Here is an 11,878-nt window from a genome sequence, read left to right on the forward strand (position 1 = left end):
GTTGTAGGCAAACTCTACCAACGGCGGATGGTCCTCCCAACTGCCTCCGAAATCCATAACACATGACCTCAGCAGGTCCTCTAAAGTCTGAATGGTCCGCTCTGACTGTCCATCTGTCTGTGGATGGAAGGCTGTACTGAAACGGAGCTGTGTGCCCAAGGCCTGATGCAAACTCTGCCAGAACCGAGACGTAAACCGTGGATCTCTATCCGAAATGATACTCAACGGAACACCATGTAGTCTGATGATCTCCCGGCAATACAGATCTGCCAATCGATCCAAGGGATCAGTCCTCCGGATCGCTAAGAAGTGCGCGGATTTGGTTAATCGATCAACGATAACCCAAATCGCGTCATAGCCTCGTGTCCTCGGCAATCCCACCACAAAGTTCATAGTAATATGTTCTCATTTCCACTCAGCAATAGGAATCCGTTGAAGTAATCCGGCAGGTCTCTAGTGCTCAGCCTTCACCTGCTGACAGACAAGACATCTAGCTACAAATTCCGCGATGTCTTTCTTCATACCGTTCCATTAGTAGGAACACCTCAAATCTCGATACATGCGGGTCCCGCCTGGGTGGATCGCAAATCGAGAGCGATGAGCTTCCTGAAGTAACTCCTGAAAGACCGGATGAGACTGAGGCACGCACAATCTGCCTCGGAAGTATATAATACCCTCCTCGTCTCGTGTAAACTCGGTCTGCTGCCAGAAGCTATCTGGCTGCCAATGGACCGTAAATACTGATCTCCAACCTGGGCCTCCTGAATCCTCATCCTGATCAAGGATTGAGCAACCATGGTAACTAAAATACCCTGCTCTGTCTGTCCCTGCTTCGCAAGGCCTAACCCGGAGAAACCCTGAATCAAATCTGTGACCACAACTCGGTGGCAAGCTAAAGTCTCTCTAGACTTCTAGCTGAGTGCGTCAATAACCATATTAGTTTTTCCCGGGTGATAGTCAATCGTACAGTCATAATCCTTCAGGAACTCCATCCATCTCCTCTGTCGGAGATTAAATTCCTTCTGGGTAAAAATATATATTTGGGACTCTTATGATCAGTGAGAATCTCAAATGTAATACCGAACAGTTGCTGCTGCCAAATCTTCAAGGCAAAATAATGGCAGTCAGCCACAAGTCATGTACTGGGTAGTTCTCCTTATGCGCCTTCAACTGCCGAGAAGTAGGAGACTACCCTGCCGTGCTGCATCAAAACAACGCACAAACCATGTAGAGACGCGTTGATATAAAGCACGAATCCGTCCTCTTCAGAAGGTAAAAACCAAAATCGGAGCTGACACTAGTCTCCGCTTCAGCTCCTAGAAGCTGATCTCATAATCCTCAGTCCAAGTGAACTTCACGCCTTTCCTAGTCAAGCGTGAAAGTGGCATAGCAATCCGAGAGAAACCCTCAATGTATCTCCGGAAATATCGATCCAAACAGAGAAAGTTGCGAGCCTCTTCTATAGACTCCGTCTACTCCCAACGGTAACAACCTCGATCTCCTGTGGAACCACGGTATACTCCTACTGATGTCCGTATGTCTCAAACATCTCACAGAAGAAAACCAAAATACGCACTACTGATCTTCACATCTAGACGTTTCCATCGAAACATCTCTAGAACTATGCAAAGATGATGTGCGTGATACACCTCAGATCAGGAATAAAACACCACGTCGTCAATAACGATAACGAATTCTGATCCAATATCCTAGGGATACCCAAATCATTTAGTCCATGAAAACATCTAAGGCTCCGCGAGCCCTAATGGTAAAATCAATACACATAATGTCCGTATCACAGACATTTCTAACCATAAGATCCCTGACAATAAGTCTAAATATGATCACCAACAATATAAATCATCTAAGCATAGATCCTCCAGTGTGAGAGCAACGCTCCATCATAGAAAATACCACATATGTGGGAGCAACGCTCTACCACAAGAAATCCTCAATATGTAGGAGTAACACTCCACTACAAATAATCCATAACATGTATCTGCAATAGATATGGGAGCAATGCTCCGCTACAAGCAATCCGAAATATGTATATGTGGGAACTCCGCTCCACCACAAACGATCCGTAAGTGTCCAAGGCACCCAACTATCCAACTAGAGGCTGCACGAGATCACTCAACCACATATCACTGTAGGCAGCCAAAGGTATAAACAACCTAGTAAACAAATCAAATCCATAGTCAACTCTATCATCATCCTAGTGGGTTGGTCACCCACTAATAGGAGAATTAGTTGACATGGTTATACAACCAATAACATAATGTAGACACTCAGCATTCTACATTCAACATAGGTAGAATCATCCTGATGCTACCCACCATACACCTGGTACACATGCACACACAACATATGTATAATCGACATAAACCTCCAATTTGTACACACCAAACACACTCATAGCACAGGTATAAATCAGTGTGATACCTCCAACAATACCTATCAAACCCGTGTGCATATATCAACATAGGTATAATCGACAATACACCTCAAACAACCTCACATGGCATGTATACACCGATGCCAAGAGTATAATCAACGTAATACTTCCAACAAATCATAATCGACACGAGTATACTCTCAGAACAATCATATAATGAACAAGATACCTCAAATATTACACCTAACACATCTGCACATATCACAACTCAGATTAGATCAATAAGATACATCCAATAAAACACTCAAACATATGTGCACATTCCACAACATAGTTTTTAATTGACAAATACCTCCAATAAACAATCAGACATGTATGTCTAACCACTCGGGTATAAGCTACTAGAAACCCACCATAATCATATGTATAAAGGTATACGACCCAAAAGATAAAGTCAGAATTCAAGAACATCAAGACACTCTCATTTTTTATCCTCAAAAATATCAGCCCACATAATATCAGATGAATAAGTCTCTACTTCCCATGAGAGCAAGTTAACATTCAAAACATCAAATCATTATTTATCAACATAGTCCAATATCAGAGGAAGTAAACATCAATTTTATCATCCTGTTAACTAACCACAACTAACCAGATTTATTAAAATCTCATAGGCACTCTAAACCATAAACTCTCTAACACCCGATTTATAATCTGATCACCAACTATAAACATCAAACCTGTGAATATCATACATGACACTCACTATGTCACGATCAACAACAACCCAAATAATAGATCATCAAAATAGTTATCCACTAATAGATCATCAAACAACCACATAACATTTACTCTCATAATTCATTAGAAATCAACACATCACAATATCTGATCTCCCAATATCCCTCAACCTCAAATCATTCTCAACAATGATCAAACATGATAACTCTCCAATGACCAATTTTCATCGTATCGGATACCCTAATATCCAAAAGATACGAGTATAAAAACTCTACTGGCTAAGTCCACAGGAATATATAGGTATCATCCATTACCCAGCTAACAATAGCAGAGGCTGATATGTGCCTCCATCTTCTAATAGTAGTAACAGAAGCTAAAACTACTGATGGTATGATATGAAAAATCACCAGAAACCTATAATCCTTGATCTCTATTAGGGTCGATCAAGATCAGTGGCTAACCCATCACATGTAATATGGCTACAACAACCAGACAGGTAATAAAGATAAAGTGCTAATAGATGTCCTAACTATCATAAAATAAACATCATACCTATTTGCCGTCTGGAGATGTTCCATCGCTGTCCAGTTCCCAACTTCTGACCTCAAAATTCCGAACGAGAAAATCGTCGGAAATCTATATAAATCTGAAACGAAAATCCGAAACATAACCATATCGAAAATCTGAAAATGCCCAGTTTGACTCGCAAACCTGGCTAACCCAAATATCCAGAATACCAACAACAGGTATCCGATAAATCTCCAGAACACCAAAAGCAGGTATCATAACCCTGCTCTGATACCAATAAATTGGTATCAGTTAAATCTCAAAATCCAACACACGGAAACCAACCAAGTATCGCCAAACTTTGGCGCTTTGATACCAAATAAATTGGTATCAGGTTATCTCAAATATCAAAAATACAAAGACAATGATCGTAAAACTGCCCTCTGATACCAAATAAATTGGTATCAGAATAAATCTCGAAAATCAAAAACACATAACAAGTATCGTATACCTGCTCTGATACCACTAAATTGTCACGCCCCGGAGGAGTCCCTGTCCGAAGAAATTTCGACAGCATCTCCCCTATACGGTGGACAATCTGAAACTTTCTACATAGCCACATACCTCAGCCACATGCGGCTGGAATAATAACAGAAATAAACAAACATATATATAACCATCACACGCAGGTAATAATAAACACACTGTAACAATGAACATATGACTCAAAAACAACCCTACTCAACTACTCTCGTAAATCTCAAAATCCGACGATAAGATTAACTTACCTCTTCTGCCGTCCAGGCAGGCATGTAGTAGAACAAATCCAAAACATACAAAAATCCATCGATCATATGAATCCATACAATATCCAAATCCTCAAATAGAATAAGTCTAACACAGTCTAAATAAGAAACCCAAAAGATAAATATAGCTTGAGATCTGCAGGGGACTAGCAACTGGAACTCTCTCCTGACAGCATTAACCTGAAAAAAAAACAACAATGGAGGCGGGGTGAGTCCAACACTCAGCAGGTACAATTGATATGCAAAGTAAAGAAATAAATCATGCTACAGTCTCCTGATAAAAATAAAGGTAAATGCAAACCAAAGAAGACAGGAGAGAATCTGTACTAACCAGGACCCGGTATAAGGACAAACAGTCCGAAAGGTATAGAAGACCTGTATGCATATCAAACATAGGTATCCAAACAATATGCAGCATATAAATGCAACAATCACAATCACAATCACAAACAATAAATGCATCATGCATATGATGCCAATGTCATGGTCACCCCTGACGCCAGTCAGCCAACTCACAACATAAGTGGGACCAAGTGGGTAGGGCTGTGACTACCGTGCACTCCGCAACACTACTCCTGATGAGTGATCGAGTGGACGGGATGCTGTCGGAGTACATACATACTCCTACCCCAAATCATAAATGGGGGATCGCAATGCTCTCATCTCCCGGTACACTATGACGGGGAGGAATCTCTAACGTTCTACACGCTGTGTCACACTACCCCTGAGCGGATCAACGGAGCACCGGAAGAGTCAAATTGACGTGCTACCACGCTGTGTCACGCTACCCATGAGCGTCACAACGGAGCACCGAACAGTGATGAAAACTGGCAAAGTGCTCGACAATAATGGAGCAATCTATCGCACAGCATGCGATCATGCAAATGGTGCATGTCACTAAGCATGGTAATATACTAAACCAACCTCTGGGCATATAACAATGGGCACCATAGTGAATAGATCAAATCAAGACATACTGATCAAAAAGGTATCAAACCTAGGTCCTGAACATGTGAAATATGATTATATCACTACCCATGAGCATGATAGATCGGGTACAAGATCAATACGAGATGCAAACAAACAATCAATCAAACAGGTAACATGTATTGGGCAGTGATTAACCGAAACAAATAGGAAACACAATTAATGCAACATATTATTTTCATTACTAAGCATATCAAAGACAATAAGTCAAAAGTACCCGCCTCCGAAAATAGAAAGGTCCAATCTGACTCTGAGATACTCGTCTCGCGTCAAAATCCTGTATCCAATAGATATTCAGATTTAGCTAATTTTTATTATAAACAAAATTAGCTAAACTAAATCCTAATCCGATTAGGAAGCTAGAGTATCAATTCCATTTAAATCTAAGTCTATACTTAAATCAATTCTAGTGGCAATTCAGTCTTCAACTTACCACCAGATAACCCCACCATAAATAAACAACTAACCACAATATTCAATTTAAACCTTGATCTACAACTAAACACAATTAATCCACTAAATTCCCAATTCATCTTAATTCAATGATTTCACCTAAATTTGCACCTCTTGTTAACATTAACAAATTCCATAACCAACCTATTCATTTACCTCTTTCTCTCCACTGATCCGAGGTGAGGAACAATCTAAAGAAAGAAACCCCAGCGAACAGTGATGGAGTGGCTGAAGTCTAGCAAATCTCCTACCTTCGGACACAAAACTTCCAAATCAACACCACTCTACCAAGATCAAGTTCAAAACCACAGCTAGGTATAATACTTACCTCCAAAATCGCTGCTAGGGTACGGCGTCAGAGCTGGCTAGGGCACAGAGTCGGGAATTAGGGCACGAGAGAACACCAACGTTGCTGGAGTGTGCCTGCTGATCGGCGGCGGCAGTAGCAGTGGCAAGGGGAAAATAACTAGGGCACAGGCTACTCCGGTCCAGAGAGAGAGCAGTGGCATCGGCAGAGAGGTCACAGTGAGGGAAAAGAGGAAGAGTCGGCACTGTCGAAAATGGCTAAAGCACAGCGAAGGATCGGCTGGGGAAACTCGGTGGCTGGCTCAGAGGAATCGGTCACTCGGCGCAAGAGGAGAAGGGCCGACGCTAGGGCACAAGTGACGGCGGCCGGCGCTGGAGTTTGTCTAGGGCAGAGGCTGTCGACGATGGAGGAGGTGAAATGCTCGGTGACCAGGAGGAAAGGCTCGGCTTCACCGAGAAGAAGAGAAGATAAAGGGAGAAACCGCCACAGCCGGCGGTTAGGGCTCGGAGAGGGCACGGGCAGCGTCGGGGAGAAAAGGGCTCGGGCTCGCAGGTTTTCGGCGAGGAAGAGAAGAAATAAAGAAATAAAAAGAAAAAGAAACGGAAAAAGGAATTATAAATATAAACAATTCCTCACTTAAATGGGTAGCCCAAAACAGGCTTTCCCGGGGCCCACTTTTATCCCCGTAAACTCGTCCGTACGAACTCTGAAAAATTCCCGAAAAATTTCCAAAAATTTCAGAAAATTCCCTTATTAATATTCGCCTATTTCCAGTATTTTACATAATAATTGTGTGATACATTCGCCTATAGCTATGTATTCTAACTCAGTAGTAGATAGTGCAACACAATGTTGCTTTCTACTGAACCAGTTGACAAGTGATGAGCCCAGTAGTTGACATTCATCACTTGTACTTCTTTGGTCTAATTTACAACCAGCGTAATCTGAGCCAGAATAGCCTATTAGCTCAAAAATGTTAGTTCTAGGGTACCAAATTCCTACATTTAACGTTCCTTTAAGATATCTAAAGATTTGTTTGACTTGAGTCAAATGAGATTCTTTAGCACAGGTTTAGTATCTAACACACATACTAACTACAAATAAAATATTGGGTCGACTTGTAGTTAAGTATAGTAGGCTACCTATGGCATTCCTATAGTATTTTAAATCAATTGGTTTATCCTTAGGGTCGTCATCTAGGATTGTGTTAGCTGCCATCGGTGTCTTTATTTCTTTAGTATTTTCCATCCCGAATTTTTTAAGTAATTCTTTAGTATATTTTTGTTGATAAATATAATTACCTTCATTTGTTTGTTTGATTTGTAATCCTAAAATATAAGTTAATTTACCTACTAAACTCATTTCAAATTCTTGTTCCATTAGAGTTGTAAATTCTTGTAAAAATTCTGAGTTGGTTGATCCAAATATTATGTCATCTATATAGATTTGGGCTATAAAGATATCCTCTTTTATTGATTTGACAAAAAGAGTTGGGTCGATTTGACCTTGGTTGAACCCTTTGGATATTAGGTAGGAGGTCAACCTTTCATACCATGCCCTAGTTGCTTGCATAAGTCCGTATAAGGCTTTCTTTAACTTGAAGACATAGTCAGGGTGATCTAAATTTTCAAACCCAGGTGGTTGTCCTACATATACTTCTTCTTTTATTAGTCCATTTAGAAAGGCGGATTTGATATCCATTTGATACAGTTTGAACCCTTTATAAGCTGCATAACTGAGTAATATTCTAATGGACTCTAGTCTAGCTACTGGGGCATAAGTTTCATCATAGTCAAGTCCCTTTACTTGACTAAACCCTTTAGCAACTAACCTAGCTTTGTTTCTAGTCATTTCCCCAATTTCACTTAATTTATTTCTAACCACCCATCTTGTTTCTTTTTTTTTTTTTTTATTTTTTGGGTGGTGGTACTAAGTCCCAAACCTCATTTCTCTCAAATTAAGCTAGTTCCTCTTGCATAGCTATGACCCAGTCTGGGTCAAGTAAGGATTTAGCTATGATTTTGGGTTCAATTTTTGAAATTAGAGATATTTGAATTAGGTTTCCAAAGGATAGCCTAGTCTGAACCTTTAGGTCTCGATCACCAATTATTTGATCAATTGGATAATTTGGGTTAACACTTATGGTTCTAGGAGGTTGATTCACTTGAGGTTGATCTTCCTCTTCGTGATTTAAATCTTCACTGGGTCCCTCGTGATTATTGTTCCCTTGACTAAAATCAATTGGCTTAATTTGGGTTTGTTCTAGGTTTTGGTTGAATTTCTTGAATTTTACATTTATGGTTTCTTCAATTCTTAGTGTAACTTTATTATATATTCTATAACCTCTACTGTTTAGTAAGTATCCTACAAAGATTTCATTTTCTATTTTAGAATTAAATTTTCCTAAGTGTTCTCTTGTCTTTAGTATAAAGACTAGACATCCAAATACTTTAAAATATTTTATATTGGGTTATTTATTATAATATATTTCAAAGAGGGTTTTGTTATGTACTTTATTTATTGTGGTTCTATTTTGCACATAACAGGTTGTACTAACAGCTTCTGCCCAAAAGTATTTAGGTAAATTATACTCATTTAGTATTATCCTAGAGGCTTCAAGTAGAGTTTTATTTTTCCTTTCTACAATTCTATTTTGTTGAGGTGTTTTAGGACACAAAAATTCATGATGATATCTATTTTCAATACAAAATTTATTAAAATTATGTTTTTTAAATTTACCCTGTTGTCACTTCTAATTCTTTTAATTTTAAGGTCTTTTTCATTTTTAACTTGTTTGTAAAAATTTATAAAAGTTTCAAAAGTTTCATCCATATTTTTTAAGAATTTTACCCATGTGAACCTAGAATAGTCGTCTATTATTACTAGACAATATAAACTTCCGTTTATGGATTTGACCCCATTGGAGTCAAATAAGTCTAAGTGTAAAAGGTCTAGTATAGAGTTTGTTTGAAGTTGATTAGTTGGTTTGTGAGTGGATTTTATTTTCTTTCCTTGTTAACAAGCATTACAGATTGTTGATTCTAAGTTAGGTAATTTTGGTAATCCTCTAACTAATCCATTTAATTTGCTTATATTTCTGAAGTTTGTGTGTGACAATCTTCTATGCCATAACCAAGTTTCTTCTTTTTATGTTAAATAACACTTAAGTGAAGAAGTGGTTAAGTTAATTGCATAGATGTTGTCTCTTCTAAACCCTTTTAGACTTATTGTAGGGTTATCTAACTACTTGATTAAGCATTCCAAAGATAAGAACCTAACCTTATATCCAGTGTCACATAATTGACTAATACTAAGAAGGTTATACTTGAAATTTTCAATAAGTAATGCATTTGTAATAATAAAAATAGTTTTAAGTTCAATAAGTAATGCATGTCAATCATATGCAACCATCAAAATGCAACACACATAATGCAGCAAGCACAAACAATAAATACAATCCATGCATATAATGCAAAAATGATATGGTCACCCCTGACGCCAATCAGCCATCTCACACACGATGGTGAGACCGAGAGGGTAGGGTTATGACAACTGTACATTCTGTCATCACTACTTCTGAGTGACCGAGTGGACAGGATACTGTCGGAGTACACCTATCCTCCTACCCCAAACATAGTGGGGGAGCCTAAGCACTCATCTCCCTGTATCATGGTCAAGGATAGGGATCCCTACCCGCTACACATTGCAGTCATCGCTACCCACGAGCGGACCAGCGGAGCCCTGACAGAGCAAACTGCACACACCCTGCTTAATGTACCACTAACTCATGAGTGGTTGTGTGTGTAAATCATATAACTAGTGATGTGCTCAACAATAATAGAAATCCCTGATAGCCATGTGACAGCAGCTTCTGAGCCTGAATCACAAAAATGGTAGATATACTGTCATCCCTGATGCTAGTGAAATCCCACGAGGGTTGTTTTGGAGGTCAGAATGTGACCACCCTCGTTTGGCAATCAACCGTGGCATGATATGCTGACAGCCAATCCATGCCAAGGATAATGTCAAACTCGACCATTTCCAGTACCAATAAATCTACAGTGAGTATATGGTTGTCGAAGTCCAACGGACATCCTTTGACCACCTGAGTGATGTCCAATGTATCACTGGACGGTAGGGAGACGGTCAGTCGTTGCGATCTAAGAATAGGTAGTCTACCAATCTCCCTCATAAATACTCAAGAATTAAGGAATGTGAATTACCAATATCAATTAACATATCAGCAGAAAATGCATATAGTAAAATCATACTGCAGAAAATGGATCTGTCTGCCCGCTATGCATCCTCTTTGGTAACCGCATGAATTTGTCCAGTCACTGGTAGGGGTGGAGGTGGTAGCACTGCCAGAGGTTGCTACGCCTGAGCCTGAGCCTACCAATGAGGCGATGCTAGATACTGAGTCAGAGATGGATATGAGGGTTATGACTGATACTGAACCGGTGGCTGAGGCTGCGACTAGTATTGGTCCAGTGGCTGGGGTTGCAACTAGACTAGGGGCTGGTCCCGCTGGTGACACTGCAAGGTCAATATAGGTAAGTGTGGCTGGAGGTACAGTAGGTGGTGGTACCGCATAAGGAGCAACTGGTACTGCTGATGCAGTTGTCGGGTATGTACTAGCAGGCACAAGTGGCGGTGGTGATGGGTACACCGTAGGGTGCAGTTGGAGGAGGTGTTGGGTATGCAACAGGAGACACTGTTGGTGGAGGGGTCGGGTATGTCGCAGATGGTACTGCTGGTGGTACAGTGGATACTGTAGGTGTGGATAACTCTGGAGAAAGAACCATCAGGATCCGAGAGCCCGACACACCCGCAGTACAATGAGGAGTCTGTCCCTGACTGACAGACTCAATCCTAGTAGACCTATCTGGCGACTCTGTCTCCAAAGATTCCAACGCCCTCTTGCGTGGTCATCCTGCACCATATCTCGGCATGGGAACACATGTACTTTGCCTCATATCTGTTTAAATGTATTACCCAGGTATTAATAGAAGTACTAAAATTATAAAATTAATCATCATACCTATTTGTCGTCTGGAGATGTTCCATCACTGCTAAGTCCCCAAATTTGACCTCGTCAAATAATATCTCAGAATTCTGAAACACAAAATCGACGGAAATTCGTACAAATCCGAAAATACCTAGATTGAATAGCAAAAACGGGCTCTGATACCAAATAAATTGGTATTAGATTAAGTCAAAAATCTAGAATACGAAAAATAGGCATCGTAAACCTGCTTTGATACCAAATAAATTGTCACGCCCCTAGGGAAGTCCCTGCCAAAAGAAATTTTGACAACATCTCCACTTACAAGTGACAATCTGAAACTTATCTACATAGCCCTCAGGGCTCACAATCATCAGCTAATACGGCTGGAATATATATCATACAAAAATGAAACAATCCATGCAGTTATAATATATCAGCCTTCGGTTGTCATCACAATACTAAAAGATATCGAAAACAACATCCAAACTTACCTTTTCTGCAGTCCGGCAGGTGCGTAGCAAAACATACCAAATAGAAACCCACCAAGCAAGCAAAAGACCAACCAATACAATGCCTTAAGAAAAACCATACAAACCTAGGGTGCAAAACCAATACAAGTCCGAAACATAGCTCTAAGCAAATAAACAAAATACCAAAAGACCAATACACAAACT

Source organism: Zingiber officinale, chromosome 1A (assembly GCF_018446385.1).
Source record: "Zingiber officinale cultivar Zhangliang chromosome 1A, Zo_v1.1, whole genome shotgun sequence".
NCBI classification, from domain to species: Eukaryota; Viridiplantae; Streptophyta; class Magnoliopsida; order Zingiberales; family Zingiberaceae; genus Zingiber; species Zingiber officinale.